This window comes from Phyllobates terribilis, unplaced genomic scaffold (assembly GCF_046119375.1).
Source record: "Phyllobates terribilis strain yellow unplaced genomic scaffold, ASM4611937v1 Scaffold_2__4_contigs__length_985480577, whole genome shotgun sequence".
In the NCBI taxonomy this organism is placed as follows: domain Eukaryota; kingdom Metazoa; phylum Chordata; class Amphibia; order Anura; family Dendrobatidae; genus Phyllobates; species Phyllobates terribilis.
The window spans coordinates 725,318,046-725,340,887 of NW_027362762.1; the positions used below are offsets into that span (position 1 = coordinate 725,318,046).

Below are 22,842 nucleotides of genomic sequence, written 5' to 3' on the forward strand. Positions count from 1 at the left end.
AAGAGGCGAAGAGAGCCTGTCTTGGCAGATAAGAGACTGACTTTACCAGACTTTGGTGTCTGAGGCTGGGAGGATTCTACATCCTCCAGCAGATAACCAGTCTGCAAGGGACTGTATATTCCTTGGCCTAAGAAGCTTGGAGGCCCTGCCACAACCGAAGGGACCAGTAAAGCCGTACAAGGCTGGGAGCAGAAAGGAACCCACGTCTCAGGCCATACAGGCGAGAATACACGGAAAGCTTGGAAACGTGGGCTGTTACCCTATAACGAGGAGATAGCCAGAAGGAGCGCAGAAAGCAGGGTAGGCCTACACCCTCACCCTGACCAGAGCCAATTTCCCCGTTGCTCTCAGACATCCAGGTCCCCTCCTAGCTGGGACTGTTTATGGGTCAGTTTACCTGTTTCAGTAAAGACCCTGGACTGCAACCTATTGTCTGTGTGCTCCTTCGCGCCTCCAGCACTACCGGTACTGGGACTCTCACCACCATCACTCCCACCATCCATTATACTGCCCTGGGGCCGCACTCTTCCCGTGGGGAGTCACACTACCCTAGCTGCACACCTCATCAGCCCCAGCGGTCTGCATGCAGCGGCGGTTCCTAATAACCGCAATCCACGGGTGGCATAGTCGGACATTATCAGCAGAACGTAGCAGACTACCATTGGCCTGACCACCCTGAGCCATGGAACCGGGTCGCCACTACTACCCCCATCGTCTCCCTATTGCCTGGATCCAAGTGCCCCACGGCCCAGGGGGCGAGTCAGCTTTGGCGTAGTCGGCAGGACTTCGTGCCCACAACCACCGGGTACTGCGTGCCTGAAAGAGACTTTTGTACTTACCTGTGGCGAAGTTTCCCGCCGTCCGGAGTCGTTTCCCGCCATCGGACGCCATCTTGGGTCGTTTCCCGCCATCTTCTGCCGTCTTCCCGCCATCCGCAGCCGCTTCCCGCCATCGGACGCCATCTTCAGGACGCCGCGCGGGAAGAAGAGGGGCGTGGACGTCAAAACCGCGTGAGATCCGAAGCTCCGTATCCACGCATCGACGCTGCGCAAGGTCCTGGAAGGGAGAGAGAGCTACGCTGACGTCATCAGGACGCGACGCCAGGTCCTCGTCCATAGCAGCAGCAGCGGAGCCGCGGCCTACAGAAGAGGATCGTCGGAAGGTAGGCCACGCTTGACTAGGGGGGAGGAAGATGTCGGACACAGAGGCCCCCACTACCACCAACGCAGCTGCAGCAGCGGTGATGCCCTTTTCCCTGCCCTACATCCCTGGAGCGGCCTGGCTGCCCAAATACTCAGGGGAGCCCCATGCCCTAACTGACTTCAAGGAAAGGCTATACAGTTTGTTCCACGTTTACACCCTGACAGAGGAACAGAAGGTCAGCATATTAACAGGGCAGTTAACTGGCGCAGCCCAGCGGGAGGTAAAATCATGGCCCACTGAGGAGAAAAGGACTGTGAAGGGTATTCTGGCCCGGCTGCGGGGTACCTTTGACACACGTACCTCCGTTGAGATTAAAATGAGGTTCTATGGATGTAAGCAGCGGGCACAGGACAGCATCAGAGACTATGCCCTAAATCTGCAGGAAGCCTTGAGGGCTATTCAACAAACTGACCCTGGCAGTGTGCAGGAAACGGATAAACTGCTAACAGAACAATTCATAGAAGGTCTGCTGTCTAGCGCCCACAGGGCCCAACTGCGCCTCATGTTCTTTCAGAACCCCGACCTGACCTTTGCCCAATTTAAGGACAGGGCCATAAGGGTGCTCCGTGAATCTGCAACCAGTGGCGCTATAAACCCCCGGCACCCTGCTCTCACCTACCACCTGGAGGCGGCGCTCTCCTCTATGGACCCCGTGGGGGCTGATGCACAGGCCCTGAACCAAGCCCCGTCGAAAGACCTGCAACACCAAGTCCAGGAGCTGACCAGGAGCGTCGCTGCATTGACCAGGACTGTCCAGGCATTGCAAGTGGACCTGTCAAGACCCATCGAGCTGGCTTCAAGTCCGGAGGATGTCCCGTGGCGTCGACAGAGGAGGATCCCGTCGTTCCGAGAGAGGCCCACAGACCGCTACGCAGAGGATGGACAGCCCATTTGCCGTCGATGCAACCAGCCCGGACACATTTCCAGGTACTGTAATTTAAACGGGTCCAACCTGGGGCAGAGGGCCAACCCCCAGGCATAAGATCACCAGGCCCTTACAATTGGCGTAATAAGTACGTTGGGGGGCGCCCGGTTTTACCCGTGGTGCTGGACGGTATCCCCATGAGCGCCTTGCTGGATACTGGGTCACAAGTAACCACTATCCCTTATGTACTTTTTAAGCAGTATTGGACTGATGCTGATATCACATGGTATCCAGACAGTAACTTGAGCATCATCACCAGTAATGGCTTACCCGTGCCGCAGATGGGGTTCAAGGAGATGACCATTAAAATTGGTAAAGTTGAACTACCGGCACAGGGAGTGATTATTGTGGACATTGACCGTCGTGAAAGTCACCCTAAAATAACTGTGGGTACTAACGTAATTGAAAATTGTCTTTCAGAGGTAATTGTAATCTTACAACAGGTGGCGGTGAATGCTAGTTCCAGCCAACAGAGAGTCCTCAACAAGGAGATAAAAGCCCTGATGAGACGGCAGCAGGTAGAACTGTCTGGTGGTGAGATCGGTAGCGTAAGACTGAGTGACCCATTCCCCATTTCCATGCCTCCCAAAAGTGAAATGATGATCTGGTGTCGGACTGCAATCGGGTTGAGAGGTAGAGACTACCAAGCCATGGTAGAACCCGTGTACTCAGACAGCAGGCCCACCATTTTGACAGCCCGGGGGGTGGTTGATGTCCGTCATGGGAGGGTGCCCGTCCGCATCCTCAACATTGGGGAGAGGGAAGTACACTTACCCAGGTACGCTACACTCGCCAAACTGTTTGTTGTCGAACACAAAGCTATCAGGGCCGTGGAACCCTTGCCTCCATCTCCTCAGGTGGAGGGTAATGGCTCCCAGAAACAAAAGGAGGACTGGTGCCAGAAACTCCATGTGGGTGCTGACTCCACTCCCCTGCACCAAAAACAAGGAGTCTACCGGGTGGTTCAGGAGTACGAGAGAGTCTTTAGTAAGCACCCGCTGGACTTCGGCAGAGTAAAGGGGATAGAACACCACATCCCCACCGGGAGCCACCCACCAATAAAAGAGAGGCACAGACCTGTACCCCCTGCACATTATCAAAACGCAAAGGGCATGCTAAGAGAGATGAAAGAAGCTGGGGTTATTAGAGACAGCTGTAGCCGCTGGGCAGCCCCCTTGGTTCTGGTCAAAAAGAAAGACGGCACCATGAGAATGTGCGTGGACTATAGACAAATCAACCGTATCACCCACAAAGACGCATATCCGCTGCCTAGAATAGAGGAGTCTTTAGCCGCACTAAAATCTGCTAACTTCTTTTCTACTTTGGACCTTACTAGCGGGTACTGGCAGGTTCCTGTGGCAGAGGCTGACAAGGAGAAGACCGCCTTCACCACCCCGATGGGACTGAGTGAGTTCAACTGTATGCCCTTCGGGCTCTGCAACGCACCAGGGACCTTCCAGAGGCTGATGGAATGCTGTCTAGGGCACCGAAACTTCGAGACGGTCCTCCTTTACCTGGACGACGTGATCGTCTATTCGAAGACCTACGAGGACCATCTAAAGCACCTGGCCGAGGTGTTCGAAGCCCTGGCAGGCTATGGCCTGAAGGTGAAACCATCGAAGTGTCACCTGCTGAAACCAAAGGTCCAGTACCTAGGGCACGTGGTAAGCGCGGAAGGAGTGGCCCCCGACCCTGACAAGGTCACGGCAATCAAGAGCTGGCCAAGCCCCTCGAACATCAAAGAGGTGAGACAGTTTCTCGGGTTGGTAGGCTACTACCGAAGGTTCATCCTCGGGTTCACTAAGATGGCAGCTCCTATGCAGGACCTCCTGATCGGACAGTCTAAGTCCAGAAGTCAAAAGCCACCCTTCAAGTGGGATAAACCGGAAGAGGAGTCCTTCCACCAGTTGAAGATGGCCCTCACGGGGGATGAGATCCTGGCCTACCCTGATTATGGCCAACCTTTTATTCTCCACACGGACGCCAGTAATGTGGGACTGGGAGCCGTACTGTCCCAAAACCAACAGGGCAGAGAAAGGGTGATCGCGTACGCCAGCCGGAAGCTGAGGCCCACCGAGAGGAACCCGGAGAATTACAGCTCCTTCAAGCTAGAATTCTTGGCGGTGGTGTGGGCCGTGACGGAACGCTTCAAGCATTACCTGGCCTCCGCGAAGTTCACCGTGTACACGGACAACAACCCGTTGACACACCTGGACAATGCAAGACTGGGTGCCCTGGAACAGCGGTGGATGGCCCGTCTCTCCAACTATGACTTCGTGATCAAGTACCGGGCAGGCAAAACCAATGCCAACGCGAACGCCCTATCAAGGATGCCTCACTTACCTGAAGGTGACGAAGACCCAGAAGAGCTGGAGGAGGTAGAACTCCCCGCGTTTCACCGGTATGGAGCCGCTCAATACTCTCATCGTGTGAAGGAGGAGGATCTAACAACTGTGATGATCAATCCCCTACCTCACCACAGCTGGGCCGAGACCCAAGATAGTGACCCTGCAGTCCGCCTGGTGAAAGATCTGCTGACCCAGGAAGATGCCCGCATAGATCCGGATGCTCCAGAGGAAGCCAAGCAGCTATGGAAAGAGAAGAGCAAGCTGTTCCTCTACGAAGGTAAGTTGTGCAGAAGGATTGTCAACCACCGGACGCACGAGCTGACCTGGCAAGTCGTGGTCCCAAGGCGGGATGCAGCTATGGTCCTGGGGGCTTACCATGACAGAGCGGGGCACTTCGGTTGGAAGAAGCTGGAGTTCCTGCTAAGAGGAAGGTTCTTTTGGGTCGGCATGAGAGGAGCTGTAGAAAAATGGTGCAGAGACTGTGGCCCTTGTCACCTGAGGAGGAAGGACCGCACCAGCCAGAAGACACCCTTGAGGCCCATCGTCACCACGCAGTCTCTTGAGCTGGTAGCTCTGGACCACGTCAAATTGGCTCCAAGCCGGTCTGGATACATCTATGCCCTGACAATCGTGGACCACTATTCCCATTTTCTAGTGGTGGTCCCGGTAAAGGACTTGACAGCCCAAACAGCGGCCAGAGCCTTCCAGCAATATTTCTGCCGTCCACACGGGTATCCGGAACAGGTCCTGACAGACCAGGGTCCAGCGTTCGAAGCTGAAATCTTCCAGGAGTTCTGCAACCTCTATGGCTGTAAGAAGATTCGGACAACGCCTTACCACCCCCAAACCAACGGGATGTGTGAGAAGATGAACAATATAGTCATTGATCTCCTGAAGACGTTGCCCCTGGAGGAACGCAGCCTGTGGCCAGAAAAACTGCCGGACCTGATAGACCTATACAACAATATCCCGGTGAATGCTACAAACTGCACCCCGGCTTACCTGATGCGAGCCAGACCAGGTAAGCTGCCCGTAGACCTGGAGATGGGAGTCCTAATACCTGAGGACACCTCCCCGGATGCGGACTGGGATACGGAAAGGCAACTGCAGTACAGGAAGGTACAGGAGAGTGTGGAGAAGAGCCTGGCCCAGGTGAGAGAAAGGCAAGAAAGACTCTTCAACCAACACGCCCCTGCTGGTCCCCTAGAACCTGGTGAGCAGGTCCTGAAGCGGAAGAGAAGGCTACATAAGTTGGACGACCAGTGGGAAAGGGAACCCTACACCGTACTGCAGTCTGACCACGACAACCCAAAGGTGTGCGTAATCACCAAGGACGGAGGAGAAACCACTAGTGTCGTCTCCAGAGACCACCTCAAAAGGTGCCCCGAGCAACTCCGTAGTGCAGAAGAGGATCAGAGTGACCTTGAACCCGCAGAGGACAAGGAATAAATGATCAGCACCGTTCTCAGAGAGTTCCCTCAGTCCTGGACTCGCATAAATGATGCCATAGTGGTACCCGTCCTGCATTTCCTGCAACCGGCACAGCAACAACCAACACCAGAGCCGGAAGGTGAAGAGGAGCGAGCGGTTCCAGAGGCAGAAGAGCCTGTACCAGCAGCCCAGGAGAGTCAACCCTCTGCTGACAGTGAGCCTGCCATGCCTGCGGTAAGCCAAAGGACCCGCAGACAGCTGCCTGCCCTACCTGTACACCCAGCTGGTAGCTGTACCCCTAACGCTAGTGGGGAAAGCCAGGTTGGTCCACCACCAGACAGTGGGCTACGTAGATCAACCAGGAGCACAAAGGGGCAGATACCCGCTCGCTGGAGAATATAGAGTGTACTAAAATTGTAAATAATCCTGTTGCCAAATGTTGAAATGTTTGCCAAGTTACATGCTTGTTTGGTAATTCTGTGTTTCAGTTTCTTGCAGTTACCGTACGGAATCACAGGTTATGGACTTTTTATAATCAGGACCTTGTATGGACTGCATTCGGAGCCTAACCCAGGAATGAACTAAGACTGTGAAGGACTTGGGGTAGGACAGACCCCCACCTGGTTAAGGCTCCCCGTTGTGTTGGTGATATGGACACCCGGTCACAGACCACACTGTGACCTTAAGAACTCAATTTGTGCGTCGTCTGTCTATTAATGTTTTATGGTTATGCATATTGTCTTTGTTTATTGTTTAGTCCCGGAGTACTAAATTTCACTAGGGGGGAATGTGTCACCCTGGCCTGGATGCCACAAGTGTAATTAAAGCTGTGTCTGAGAGCAAGGGGGAGGTTCTCTAGTCAGGGGAACATTAGCATGCAATGCCTCCTGTCTCAGGCCAGTAGGGGGAGCAGGCTGCCCCTATAAAAGCTGGTACTGGGGACAGGGTTAGGGAGAACTTGATGGCCTGTCTCAGCACTGAGACTTGTCCCAGAGCAGAGCAGGGACAGACAGTTGCACTGCACCTAAGAGGAAGTGTGGCAGGAGGAGAGCCACAAGCCAGAGACAAGAGGCGAAGAGAGCCTGTCTTGGCAGATAAGAGACTGACTTTACCAGACTTTGGTGTCTGAGGCTGGGAGGATTCTACATCCTCCAGCAGATAACCAGTCCGCAAGGGACTGTAAATTCCTTGGCCTAAGAAGCCTGGAGGCCCTGCCACAACCGAAGGGACCAGTAAAGCCGTACAAGGCTGGGAGCAGAAAGGAACCCACGTCGCAGGCCATACAGGCGAGAATACACGGAAAGCTTGGAAACGTGGGCTGTTACCCTATAACAAGGAGACAGCCAGAAGGAGCGCAGAAAGCACGGTAGGCCTACACCCTCACCCTGACCAGGGCCAATTTCCCCGTTGCTCTCAGACATCCAGGTCCCCTCCTAGCTGGGACTGTTTATGGGTCAGTTTACCTGTTTCAGTAAAGACCCTGGACTGCAACCTATTGTCTGTGTGCTCCTTCGCGCCTCCAGCACTACCGGTACTGGGACTCTCACCACCATCACTCCCACCATCCATTATACTGCCCTGGGGCCGCACTCTTCCCGTGGGGAGTCACACTACCCTAGCTGCACACCTCATCAGCCCCAGCGGTCTGCATGCAGCGGTGGTTCCTAATAACCGCAATCCACGGGTGGCGTAGTCGGACATTATCAGCAGAACGTAGCAGACTACCATTGGCCTGACCACCCTGAGCCATGAAACCGGGTCGCCACTACTACCCCCATCGTCTCCCTATTGCCCGGATCCGAGTGCCCCACGGCCCAGGGGGCGAGTCACATGCATCACTATGAATTATTAGTCCATCAGTTACCATCTGATCGGGTTAAAGTGGGATTCTTAATCTCCCACCTTGAAGGAGAGGCCCTAGCATTGCTCAACCCCTTGTGAGAAAGAAGGGACCCTGTGATCTCGGACCTGCAGGCCTTCCTGGTTGCCTTCTGAAAGGTCTTCGACAAGCCGAATGCAGAATTCTCTGCGATAACTTTCCTTCCCAACTTCCAGGGGCAGACCAGACAAGTGACCTGTGTGAGCAAACAGTCACGTCTGGCTCTGTCCTCCCAGAGACCACCTGTTCCTCAGCCTTTAGAGTGCTCCCCCGTTCTAAAGGGGCAGCACACATATAGTAAAATGCCCCCAGCCAATAGCTGGGAGGCATTTAGTGACTGAGTACACCTGCAAAATGGCTCCCAGCCAATTCCTGGGGGACATCTTGTATATAATGCTCCCTCCACTATAGGGAGCTGCCGAATCAACAGCATTCATTAGTGTTTAGTTTCTCCTATTAGTGAGTTGTTGGGTCCCCTGGTCCTTGCGTGGCCAGTGACCTGTAACCCGAACCCTTGGTCCTTGCGTAGCCATTCCTGAACCTGAACTCCTGGTCCTTGTGCAGCCAGTTCTGAACTCGCAGTCCCTAGTGTGGCCAGTGCCTAAATCTTGTACCCCGGTCCCTGTGCGGCCGGTGCCAGTACCAGTATCTGAAAACCCATGTGTCTGTATGTGTACCTCTGATTATTCCGTGCATCCGGAATCAGTCCAGTCTGAACGTAGTCAGTGTCAGCGAACTTGAACTGCTGCAGTACCTGGGACTGCCTAGGAGTGGTACCTGGAAGCTACCTACAGCCCAGCCTGTCTCCACCATCAGAAGCTCCAGTGAACACCAGGTAGCTGCTTAGCTATGCCGCTTCCTAGGCAGGCCTTGTGGCACAGTGGGTCCACAAACCACGTGCGCCACCTGTGGGCGTAACAATTTTTTTGTAATTTCTTAAGAAATTAGAGGAAAAGCAAATTTATATTTTGCCTATAGTGTAGCTCTAGTAGACATAATTTGTGACCAATTAATAGATAAATCAATATTTTCTGCACTCCGGCGTCCATTTGTCATACAGCTCTAATTGAACACTTAGTAGAGAACCTTCTTCCACAGTGTAAATGATGTTAAAAAGAACCTGTAAGCAGGATTTTGGAATGTAAAGTAAAGTCATGGCTGTAATGACGCTGTAATAGAGATTACATTAGTACCTTTCATGAAGAAATCCGCTTTGTGTTTCTCCTTTAATTAATGTTTGAAGTTTTCTGCTAATTTAATTTTGGTGCACAGGGGCTGGACTGTACACTGGGTATTCTCCTTCCTGTCTGTGATTCCCAGCCCCTCCACCTAGGTATCAGTGAAGGGAAGGAATTATAATGTGATGGGCATGGAGAATTTGAAAAGACATTTGACTGAACATGACTAAAAAGCTAGAGATCCCAACGCCTATGACTGAAACAGAAGGTATGTGGGGCAATCATCAAAGTATAAAAAGTGATTTTTGCGATAAATACTGGGACGTTTTGCTTGAGATAAACATGTTAGTGATAAAATGTGGATCTCTAACAAGACACTGGGGGCAGTTTAATAGCAAAAGAGGACGTGACAAGTTCCCTTTAAACACTGCAATATCCTATTTGCACAAGTGGGTGCTTAAATACAGTACTGATATCAATTCCACTTACTGCGAATATGTTTTGTTTGTCCTAATAGGTCATCTCAAGAAATAGGAACTTGTAATGGTATCCGAAATGTCAATTGTTATGAGGATAATTCAGAAGGCCATGCCACAGTTGAAGGGCCGTGCTCCGAATGGTGTGATTGGCTTGTGATTTCATAGTTGCGTGTATTCGCTTAGCCCAATTTATGACCAGATGAATTTAGTAGTCCTTATTTTTGTGTATTATCATTGAAGACACATTCTAGTATACAAGTCACCTTTAATCTACACAAATGACAGCACAGGTATGTTCACAATTCTCATGTCCTGCATTCCACACAGTTCATATGTAATTTATATCCAAAGAAATGAAAAAGATGGCATTCTCCTGGTAAGTAACAGGTGAACATGAGGAAATGTCTGCTTTGCACAAATGATGTGCTTTCTCTGGCCTCTGTGCTATGATACAGGCCAGAAAAAGCACATTGTTAGCGCAAAACGGCTGCTGACTCCTGTCTACTTACTTTTCTGTGATCTTGTTAGATGAAAATTAAGAGAAGTCATTTTCATAGCCAGGTGAGTGCCACCTTTTTCACTTATTTGCAGTCCTTATATTTTTTTTAATGATTTATGACTATTTTGACCATATCATTGAGTATGAGGCCTTACAGATAATCTGTGTAAAGTTGTAGCTAGTATGTTAGGTGATTTATGCTTCAATTTCATCCCCCTATATGTGAAAAGAGCAAATAAGTACATTTTACAAAGCTAAACTAATGTCTATGCATAAAAAGCAATGTTTAGTGTAGAAGGCTCTATAATCTGCCAGCTTGATGCCAGTTTCAGATGTGAAGAGTGGTAATAAAGTGTTATTGGCCACTCAGATTTTATAGAGATTTATAGCACAGTTACCTTTACTTATATTGCTTTCCTAAATGGCCGTGAGACTCTATATTGCTGCAACTGATGGTATTAGTCTCTGTGATTGTACAAAGGTGTCTTAAAGAACATAGTCGTTCAGCACACTTCAGCTGAATATCCCTTGTAATGGGAGCCAATGAGCCTGAACATCCACGTAGAGCTCAGAACACAAGGTGCAGCTACTTTTGCTCAAATGATCCTGTGATGACAGAATGCTCTGATCATTGATTTCAGTAATATACTCTATGATGCTGTTTTTGAACAAAAGACGGGGACAGTGTTAGGATTTAAGATTTATGGCTTATTCCCCAAGCTATACAGAGACACTGTGTTGCTCATGACTTTACTGTAAGGCTCGGGTGCTAGGAGGCTTTTCTAGTACTAAGTGTAAGGAGGGTGAATGTTATATTTTCCATTAACAGCACACGGATTACTGTAGTAATTATTTTACTACAATTTTTTTGTCTTGTACAGTCATGGACGAAAGTGTTGGCATCCTTGACATTGTTCCAGAAAATGAAGTATATTTCCCAGAAAATTATTGCAATTACACATGTATTGTTATACATGTTTATTTCCTTTGTGTGTATTGGAACAACACAAAAAACTGAGGAAAAAAAAGAAAAATGGAAATAATTTCACAGAAAAACCCGCAAAATGGGCCATACAAAATTATTGGCACCTTTCCAAAATTGTGGGTAAACAACTTTGTTTCAAGAATGTGATGCTCGTTCAAACTCACCTGTGACAAGTAACAGGTGGGGAGTAATATGAAAATCACACCTGAAAGCAAATAAAAAGGGGAGAAGTTGACTCAATCTTAGCATTGTCTGTCTGTGTGTGCCACACTAAGCATGGAGAACAGAAAGAGGAAAAGAAAACTGAGAACCAAAATTGTTGAGCAATATAAATGATCTCAAGGTCATAAGTTCATCTCTAGAGATCTTGATGTTCCTTTGTCCACAGTTTGGAACATAATCAAGAAGTTTACAAACCATGGCACTGTAGCTAACCTCTCTGGATGTGAACGGCAGAAAAAAATTGATGAAAGGTTGCAACGCAGGATAGTCCGGATGGTTTGTAAGCAGCCTCAATCAAGTTCCAAAGAAATTCAAGCTGTCATGCAAACTCAGGGTGCATCAGTGTCAGAGTGATCTATCCATTGACATGTGATTGAAATGAAACGCTATGGCAGGAGACCGAGGAGGATCCCACTATTTTCACAGAGACATAAAAAAGCTAGACTGCAGTTTTCCAAAATGTACGTGAGTAAGGAAAAATACTTCTGGGAAAGCATCTTGTGGACAGATGAGACCAATATAGAGCGCTTTGGTAAAGCACATGATTCTACTGTTTACCAAAAAACAGAATGAGGTATACAAAGAAAAGAACACAGTACCAACAGTCAAATATGGTGGAGGTTGAAAGATGTTTTGGGGTTGTTATGCTGCCTCTGGCACTGTGTGCCTTAACTGTGTGCAAGACATCATGATATGTGAAGATTACCTAAGGATTTTGGGTCGCAATGTAGTGCCCAGTATAAAAAATCTGGGTTTGTATCCTAGGTCATGGGTCTTCCAACAGGACAATGGCCCCAAACATACTTCAAGAAGCACCTAGAAATGGATGGAAACAAAGTGCTGGAGAGTTTTGAAGTAGCCAGCAATGAGTACGGATCTAAATCCCATTGAACACCTCTGGAGAGATTTTAAAATTGCTGTTGGGAGAAGGCCCTTTTTAAATATGATAGACCTGGATCAGTTTGCAAAAGAAGAGTGGTCCAAAATTCGAGTTGAGAGGTGTAAGAAGCTTGTTGATGGTTATAGGAAGTGACTGATTGCAATTATTTATTCCAAAGGGTGTGCAACCAAATATCAAGCTGAGAGTGCCAACAATTTTGCCTGGCTTATTTTGGGGTTTTTGTGTGAGATTATGTCCAATTTGCCTTTTGTCGCTGTTTTTTGAGTTGTTCCAATACACATAAAGGAAATAAATATGTGCATAACAAAAGACGTGTAATTTCAATAATTTTCTGGGAGAAATACTTCATTTTGTGAAACAATTTTAAGGGTGCCAACACTTTCGTCCACAACTGTATATAGTATTACGATTATCATTAGGGATGACCGGACCCGTGAAAGTTCGGGTTTGTCGGTTTCGACCAAAATTTAGTCCAAAGTTCAGTTCGGGTATCAAAACTGTACCCGAACTTGAACCTGAACCCGAACCTCAGAGAAATCAATGGGGACTTGAACTTTGGAGATGGAAAATCTTATATATATATATATATATATATATATATATATATATACAGTACAGACCAAAAGTTTGGACACACCGTCTCATTTAAAGAATTTTCTGTATTTTCATGACTATGAAAATTGTACATTCACACTGAAGGCATCAAAACTATGAATTAACACACGTGGAATTATATACTTAACAAAAAAGTGTGAAACAACTGAAAATATGTCTTATATTCTAGGTTCTTCAAAGTAGCCACCTTTTGCTTTGATGACTGCTTTGCAAACTCTTGGCATTCTCTTGATGAGCTTCAAGAGGTAGTCACCGGAAATGGTTTTCACTTCACAGGTGTGCCCTATCAGGTTTAATAAGTGGGATTTCATGCCTTATAAATGGGATTGGGACCATCAGTTGTATTTTGCAGAAGTCTGGTGGATACACAGCTGATAGTCCTACTGAATAGACTGTTAGAATTTGTATTATGGAAAGAAAAAAGCAGCTAAGTAAAGAAAAACGAGTGGCCATCATTACTTTAAAAAATGAAGGTCAGTCAGGGCAAAAAATTGGGAAAACTTTGAAAGTGTCCCCAAGTGCAGTGGCAAAAACCATCAAGCGCTACAAAGAAACTGGCTCACATGAGGACCGCCCCAGGAAAGGAAGACCAAGAGTCACCTCTGCTTCTGAGGATAAGTTTATCCGAGTCACCAGCCTTAGAAATCGCAGGTTAACAGCAGCTCAGATTAGAGACCAGGTCAATGCTACACAGAGTTCTAGCAGCAGACACATCTCTTCAACAACTGTTAAGAGGAGACTGTGTGCAGCAAGCCTTCATGGTAAAATAGCTGCTAGGAAACCACTGCTAAGGACAGGCAACAAGCAGAAGAGACTTGTTTGGGCTAAAGAACACAAGGAATGGACATTAGACCAGTGGAAATCTGTGCTTTGGTCTGATGAGTCCCAATTTGAGATTTTTGGTTCCAACCACCGTGTCTTTGTGCGACGCAGAAAAGGTGAACGGATGGACTCTACATGCCTGGTTCCCATCGTGAAGCATGGAGGAGGAGGTGTGATGGTGTAGGGGTGCTTTGCTGGTGACACTGTTGGGGATTTATTCAAAATTGAAGGCATACTGAACCAGCATGGCTACCACAGCATCTTGCAGTGGCATGCTATTCCATCCGGTTTGCGTTTAGTTGGACCATCATTTATTTTTCAACAGGACAATGACCCCAAACACACCTCCAGGCTGTGTAAGGGCTATTTGACCAAGGAGAGGGATGGGGTGCTACGCCAGATGACCTGGCCTCCACAGTCTCCAGACCTGAACTCAATCGAGATGGTTTGGGGTGAGCTAGACCGCAGAGTGAAGGCAAAAGGGCCAACAAGTGCTAAGCATCTCTAGGAACTCGTTCAAGATTGTTGGAAGACCATTTCCTCTTGAAGCTCATTAAGAGAATGCCAAGAGTGTGCAAAGCAGTCATCAAAGCAAAAGGTGGCTACTTTGAAGAACCTAGAATATAAGACATATTCTCAGTTGTTTCACACTTTTTTTGTTAAGTATATAATTCCACATGTGTTAATTCATAGTTTTGATGCCTTCAGTGTGAATGTACAATTTTCATAGTCATGAAAATACAGAAAAATCTTTAAATGAGAAGGTGTGTCCAAACTTTTGGTCTGTACTATATATATATATATATATATATATATATATATATATATATATATAGTTATATATACATATAAACTGCTCAAAAAAATAAAGTGAACACTTAAACAACGCAATGTAACTTCAAGTCAATCACACTTCTGTGAAATCAACCTGTCCAGTTATGAAACAACACTTTTTGTGAATCAGTTTCTCCTGCTGTTGTGCAAATGGAACAGACAAGCGATAGAAATGATAGGCAATTAACAAGACAACCCCTATAAAAGAGTGGTTCTGCAGGTGGTGACCACAGACCATTTCTCTGTTCTTATCTTTTTTGGCTGTGGGTTTGGTCAATTTAGCATTTTGTCATTGCCCTCACCACTAGGAGGTACAGTAGCAGAGGCAGTGTCTACAGTACAACCCACAAAAGTTACTCAGGTAGTGCAGCTCATCCAGGATGGCACATCAATGCGAGCTGTGCCAAGAATTGTAGCTGTATCTGTCAGCACAGTGTCCAGAGCATGGAGCAGATACCAGGAGACAGGCCAGTACACCAGTAGATGTGGGGGGGGGCTGTAGGAGGGCAACATACCAGTAGCAGGACCTCTACCTCCTCTTTTGTGCAAAGATGAACAGGAGAATCAGTGCCAAAGCTCTGAAAATTGACCTCTAGCAGGCCACTAACATCCATGTGTCTGCTTAAACTATGAGAAACAGACTCCACGAGGGTGGTATGAGGGCCTGATGTCCACAAGTGGGTGTTGTGCTTACAGCCCAGCACCGTGCAGGGCGATTAGCATTTGTCAGAGAACACCAAGATTGGCAGATTTGACATTGGAGCCCTGTGCTCTTCACGGATGAGAGCAGGTTCACACTGAGCACAGGTGACAGATGAGACAGAGTCTGGAGATGCCGTGGAGAACATTCTGCCGCCTGCAGCATCGACCGACATGACCGGTTTGGCAGTGGGTCAGTAATGGTGTGGGGAGCCATTTGTTTATAGGGCCGCACAGCCCTCCATGTGCTAGCCAGAGGTACCCTGACCGTCGGCAAGGGAGAACGGAGTGTAAAGCAGGACACCGGGGGCCATCGGAAGGTAAGTTTACATTTATTTTGTTATTTTTAACCACTCTCTTGGGTCACACTATATAAATCCATGCCATTTGCATGGATTTATATAGTGTGACCTAGTTGTCACAAGCACTTTCCAAGTGATGCTAATCGCTTGGAAAGCGCTTGTCAATCCGCATGCGGAAATGTCAGTGAATAACGCTCCATTTCCACATGTCCCTGGCAGGAAAACGCATGTACAATCCGCATGTACAATCCGCATGCATTTTTTTCTGCCAGGGAGATGCAGAAACGCTCAGGAAAAAATCCTGAGCATTTCTGCATTGTGGGCACATAGCCTATAATGGGCTTCCTAGAGAAGTCCACAATCGAAGTTCGGAGTTCAGCACCGGACACTAGGTGCCCGGTACGAATCACGAACTTTGCAGTTCTGGTTCATTTATCTCTAATTACCATCAGTTAGTTGCAGGTGTTCAGTAATATTTTTGTTCCTGACGTCTATTAAGTATGTTTTACAGGTTATTTCTACTAATCCTTAGAATTACAGTTAGCATCACTTAGTTGCCGGAATCCAGTAAATTTTTTTTATTTATGTCCATTTAGTACATTCTATTTAGTGTAGTTTCAGAAATTTACTGGAGAATTACTGTAGCAATTATTTTACTATAATTTTTTTCTCTAACATATAGTTTTACGATTACCATCAGCTAGTTGCAGGTGTTGAATTTTTTTTTTACTGATATTTTCACAGTATGTTTTATTGTGTGGTTACAGAAATTTACTGTAGTAATTATAATATTTATTACTGTAGTTGTATTTCTTGCCTCAATTTTTCCTTGTTTTCTAGCTCCTCTAGTGAGAATAAACCCCCACCTAGATGACCCAGGACTGCAGATGTTGAAACGCCCACAGTTAGTGACCTCCAGTGGACCTCACCTAGGCAACATTATGAGCCTCAGATTCCTGATTTTGTCATCCAATCAAGAATCCAATTTGATTCTACAAGCCTCACAGATATTCTCCTTCTATTTCGTAAAACTCAAGGAGGACCAGAAATATATATATGCAGAACAATTTCTTGACCAAAACTGCACTGACTTCATCATTCACTAATTGGAATCCTGAAGATGCTATAAAAATTATGATGTTTTGGGGCTTTGTGTTAAAGAAGCTAGAATTTTGACAATATTGGAGTGTGGATATTTTCTATAACTCTCCAATTTTCCACATGGCTATAACCCAGTGATGTTTTGAGGCCATGCTCTTGTTTTTGCATTATGATAATAATGCAATGTGTCCACCCCGAGATGACCCCAACTTTGACAAACTATACAAAGTTAGACCGGTCATAGATCACATCAGCAACAAATTTTCTGAAGTGTACAACCCTCAAAGGGACATCTAATTCCTGTGAAGCACCAAAAGTGTTAACAAACTTCGAAAACATGGTTTTGAATACCTTGAAGGGTGAAGCTTTTAAAATTGGATCGCTTCTGGGCGCTTTTTGGCTATATAGTCCCATAAGAGTCACTTCAAATGTGAAGTGGTCCCTAATAAAATAGATTTTGTAAATTTTGTTGGAAAAATTAAAAATTGTTGCTAAACTTTTACTTTTACAAAATTACCTTTTTGCATCCCTGGCGTGGCATTTGATTTGTTAGGACTTGCATGAACTAATTTGTGCAAAGTTACGCCAGCCCTTACTAATCAAAAGCCCTGCCAGGGATGGCGGAAGTTGAGAGATTCGGGGACTTCTCGTCTAGCTGACAAGTATCACTGACCTGGATGCTGGACCGGAGTCTCATGAGTCAATCCGCTCATCTCTAATTCCAGAGTTAGTATCACATAAAGTAACATATGTCAGACTTAAAAGAATGGCCTGGTCAGGAAGGTGACGACAGGCTTCAGCATTAAGGGGTTAAAATGTAATTGAGAGTCTGCATAGTGTAAACAGGTTATGCTGTCGTCATAATGCTTTCTTTACAGGAAGAACATGGTACTGTGAGGTATACGTGGTGGTGCTGGTGTGCTGCTCCATCATTCTGTGAATAAGAGCTTTTGGATGGAGCTGTTGTAGATCGTGTATCGGGGAGGTCCCTCTCAGAATACAGTGGATCAAGGACAAAGGATACTAGCAGACAATTTATTGGGGAACACCTTTTTACTAAGAACATGAACTGGGTTGCCCTGGCAATGCAAAAAAGGAACACAAATAAACTTCACACACACCTAGCTCAAGACAGCTAGGACCCCTGTGCTGCATAACTGACAGGACCAGGATGTACTACAAGATGAACTATAATTTGCCTAACCAGTGGTTCCGCCTAATGCAGTAACCGAATGTTACCCAGAGCAATGATGTAATCAGATGGGTGCATGAGGCGGCCCCTGCAGTGGTTGCAGCGTAAAAGTTCACAAACTTAACAACACTCTACGTTTACAATACTGTTATTCTATCTATACACAAGCTCACCACAGGTGGGAGTCTCCAGCTAAGGTTCACTCAGACCTGCCAGCAAACAATGTCTCTAACTGAGAACCTGTGTTTGGCATCAAACTCTTCCTGCTATTTGTGTGCACGCATCCACCGGGATCCCTCTGGTGGGGCCTTAATTCCTATTGAATTCATAGAGACCCATGGGTAGGATGAACGCCGTCTTCACTTTTTCTTTCTCAGCCACCAGGAATTGCCAGCATCCTCTGGCCAAGTCGAGGATATAAAAGTACTTAGCCTGACCCAGGGCTGAAAGCGATTCCTCAATGCGGGGAAGAGGGTAAGCGTCCTGTACAGTGTGAGCATTCAATTTTCTATAATCGACACAGAATCAAAGGGACCCATCCTTTTTACGTACTAAGACTACTGCCGCTGCCCATGGACTCTGGCTCTCTCGTATGGCCTGGTTGTCCAGCATGTTTGCTACCATGTTCTTTACTTCTTGATACATCTTCGGAGGGATCTGCTGATAATGCTCCTGAATTGAGAGCATGTCCCTGTTGGAATCTCATGCTCGATGGTAAAGGAACACTCAAAATCTTTGCCATGATGGAAGGTCTCCTGGAATTCCCATAGGGTATCTTCTAGGAGCCTCTGTTGGGCAAGGATCCTCCTATCTACTCAAATCCAATCTATCATGATTCGGCCGTTCCACTCAGCGGTCGGGTCTTTCTTCCTGGTCAGTTCAACAGCATAAGTCCAGGCTGAGCTCATTTTGGGCCGGAGAGCAAACCCTGTTCTTCAGAGTATCTCTCCATCAGGCACATAGACTTCTGCCAGCAACGTACCCCCGTGTATAGTATCTTTGCTATCCAGCATGTTAATGAAACGGACAGGCACACAGCCATCTTCACCGTTGCTAGGTCTTGGGCCGCCAAAGGTTTCGTCTGGGGTGAATCGTCGAAGACATTGGCTCAATCAGTAGTTCCAGACCTTTCAGCCTCTGCGAGGTTCCCACAGGCAACATCAGAGGTTGTTCTCTGTTCGGTGCGATCACCACTGGTGAACGGGAGGTAACCTTGATTAGACCTACCGGTCGGCCAGATGTGACATTTTTCTGAAAGCCACAGCTTCTCACCATCCGCTGAAAGACCCTCTGGGTTGGCCGGTGGGTTGTAGTACATTGACATGTATCGCCGTCCTTCCTTAGCAAACAGACAGTGATCCAGATCTCGTAATATGTTCATCCCCAAGGTTATGTCTATTCCTCTCCTAGGGGGATGATCAACCAGGACCACTCCTTTTGTACCGATGTCTTGGCCGCACAGCATCACTCTCATCCACACAATTCCCTTCACGAGCAACTGTCCATTGTTGGCTGCTGTAAGTCGAATAACTCTCCCATCTTGAGGCTCCATCATATGACCGAAACAACTCTCAAAGACCTCGAGGGGCATGGTGGTGCATTCGGACCCGGTGTCCACCAAACACCTAACTTTCTGTCCAATCTTGCAACAACATATTTTTACCGTCATATTTCAGCAAATGCTGTAATAGCGCCCCAGCCGGAAGGTATCCCACCGAAACTGAAGCAGTGGGAGGTGAATTCAGTACCTGGGCCAGACTCACTGTTGCTAAGTGGTTGTCTCCCTCCATGTCCCAGTCCAAGGCAATCATTGCATCCTGCCAACTATGCCAAGTTGTAGACCGTGTACCGGGGAGGTCCCTCTCAGAATACAGCGGACCAAGGACCAAGGATGCTAGCAGACAATTTGTTGGGGAACACGTTTTTACTAACAACAGAAACTGGGTTGCCTCGGCAATGCAAGAAAGGAACACAAATAAACTTCACACACACCTAACTCAAGACAGCTAGGACCCCTGCACTTCACAACTCACAGGACCAGGATGTACTACAAGATGAACTATAATTTGCCTTTCCACCTAATGCAGTAACCGAGTGTTACCCAGAGCAATGATATAATCAGATGAGTGCACGAGGTGGCCCCTGCAGTGGTTGCAGCGCAAAAGTTCACAAACTTAACAACACTCTATGTTTACAATACTGTTATTCTATATATATATATACACAAGCTCACCACAGGGGGGGTCTCTAGCTAAGGTTCACCCAGACCTGCCAGCAAATAATTTCTCTAACGGAAAACTTGTGTTTGGCACCAAACTCTTCTTGCTATTTGTGTGCATGCATCCACCGGAATCCCTGTGGTGGGGCCTGAGCTCAGGACTTACCGGCCGCTAACTGTTCTCTGAAGAAGCGGTCTGATCGTCTGATCGAGCACTTAGCTGGGAGACCAAGGAGAGGGCCCTGACCTTGTCACGGGGGTGCAGTTTCAGTCTGACAGACTAGCAGAAGGCCCTTCACATCACTCAGGTGCCTTGGGGGGAATCCAACTCTGCATCCAACCGTAGTCGTCCCCCCAAAGTGATTCTATCTCTTTGGCAGGAGTCACAGGCAAAGCTTCACCTTCACTCAAAGCTCTGTTCCGTTCCTAGCATGCTGCACACACCGAGCTCTTTTGATGCAGCACCACAATCTGCTTCCTCTCCTCACTACTTGTTATTACAGACTAACACACCATCAAGTTCACCATAGAATCGCTTTAAGAGGCAACAGAGACCTCTTGTGGCTGGTGGCTGATACTGAAGTAATGTCCACACATCCCCCCTCTCACACAGTCAGGAGTAGATAAAATGGGAGTCTTTAAACCGATGGAGAAGTGTGTGGATGATGCAGTGTAGTATAGTTCTTATTGGAGCTGTGGTTGGCCTCTGTGTTAAAGGGAGTCTGTCACCAGGTTTTTCGCCATTTAATCTGAGACCAGGGTAATGTAGTTGCTGAGACTCTGATTCCAACAATGTATCACTTAATTTACTGGGTGTAGCAGTTTTCTCTGCTGTAGATCTAGTAGAGTTTGGAATGTTGAGCCCTGTATATCCCTGCCTATTCCACTGATTGACAGCTTTGTACATTTTAAATTGACAGAAAGCTGTTAATCAGAGATGTGGGAAAAAAATTGGACTACCAGACAGGAGCTCAATTGTTCTGTAGTGATAATTTCCTGCTGATAAAAAACTGATTGCATTGAAACAGCAAAATACAGCCCAGCAAGTGATATATCACTGGAATCAGGGTCTCTGCCACTATATCATGGTGCTCTCAGATTACATAGAAAAAACCTGGTGACAGATTTCCTTTCAATCTGAGGCATGTTCTCTATGGGAGGACTGTGATAAAAAATGTATAGAAAATGTATAAAATGCCGACCATACTTTGTATAATAATCATTTTTCTATTAGAAATACTGGCACGGTGAGCCTATTTTATACAAAGAAATGCTATAACAATATGTTGCTCTATGTTTTTCCTCTGAATATACAGTTTGCAGAGCTAAAACTTTGATATTTATATGTCATGCATTTCAGTATCAGGATATCACATTCCCTGTCAAATTTGTCACAAAATAGCACTGTCAAGATACTGCAGCAAAACTCTGAATTGTTAAATTACTGCTGTTTCAACTGTGAAATATAAAACATGCCAGAACAATCACAATTCTAAATAGCTCCAAGGTGATACCCGTTTCATTGACCTCACCTTGTCAAATGTCTGCGAACATGTGGCTCTCTGGGGATTTCAATGCACGCTCGCACTGCAGTGGTATTCATATCGCTGTACAACGTGTCATTCTCCTACTTAGTATGGAGCAGTCAGCCACAGCAGAGAATTCGAATGCAGCTATTTTTATGTCTTTTTGGAAAGCTATGGATGAGATGCCCAGGGCTCATAACATACTCATTTGCACACAAAATATCATTAGGGAAATCATCTTTGACTTAGCAGGTGTTGTTGGAATATTGTGAAAAAGGGGAACTCAAGAGGCAGAAGACAAAGCGTCAGCAGGGATACATAAGTCCAGATGGAAATTTCTATGACAGAGAACGCTGCCCTAAAGCATTCTTCTCTTACTGTAGTACATTATGGTCTACAAAATAATGTGCTGATGTGGGATAGTGCAACATGGCAGGTGCATTTCAATTGAGTTCTTAAATCAATGTAACTATACAATTGGGAAAGACAGCAGTAAACAACAGAGCAGGTTATTTAACTGAGGATTCTGGATAATGTGTTCTCAGTTCACGAGAAAGCATTTAGTTTGTGTTTCTTTTTTACCAAGTTCTAAATGTTAAAGTGTTACGAATGTTAATATGCTTAGCATTAAAGCGGGGTAAATGCAGTGGCGTAACTAGAGTCCGATTGGCTCCGGTGCACAATTTGGACCTTGCGTTCCCCGCCTCCATATGTTGGTTATATGTGTGGGCCTTTGTAGCATTCTAAATCCTATAAGGATATATGAGTTGCACCCCTTCCCCATTATATAGTAATGTCCCCAATCTATGGTCCCTTCCTAGTATATATGTGCCCCATCCTGGGCCCATTCGAGTATATATGTCTCCCATCCTGGTATATATATATATGTATATACTGTATGTCCTCCATCCTGGTAGATATGTTCCACATCCTGGCCCCATCCTGGTATATATGACCTCCAACCTGACATACTGTATATGTTCTCCATCCTGACATATATGACCTCCATACTGCTATATATGTTCCCCATCCTTGGCCCATCCTGGTACATAAGTTCCCCATCCTGGTATATATGTTCTTCATCCTGGTATATATGTTCCACATCCTCAAATATATGTTTCCCATCCTGATATATATGTTCCCCATCCTGGTATATATGTTCCCTATCTTTGGCCCATCATGGTATATATGTGCCCCATCCTAGTATATATGTCCCTGTATAAACAAGAGGTTCAGTGGGTTCTCTTGTCTGCTGGCCTGACTGTCTTTAGAACAATCGTACAGGCCAGGGCTCATCCTACTAAATGCCCGAACTCCTTCACTGTGGGCAGAATACTACTCAGACAACACAGGGTGGGGGTAACACACTGCAGTAATACTTTTTTGGATCATCAACAATCAACAACATATAAGTCCCAAAGAATTTATGACCAAAATAATAATTGGTTCTCCATGATATACTATTTAACCTATACAAAAATGG

The 22,842-nt window shown here is 46.5% G+C and overlaps 1 long non-coding RNA gene across 2 annotated transcripts in view; it reads left to right on the forward strand.

Annotated features, from left to right (window-relative positions):
* LOC141252953 (uncharacterized) overlaps positions 1–22,842 on the forward strand; it is a 407,465-nt gene that overhangs the window by 142,728 nt on the left and 241,895 nt on the right. The window contains exon 3 of one of the 2 annotated variants that reach the window (XR_012314166.1): positions 16,163–16,722. The exons of the other annotated variant lie outside the window; for it this stretch is intronic. This is a non-coding gene — a long non-coding RNA (uncharacterized lncRNA). Of the gene's footprint in view, positions 1–16,162; positions 16,723–22,842 lie in introns of those variants that run through there. 2 annotated transcript variants of the gene reach the window in all.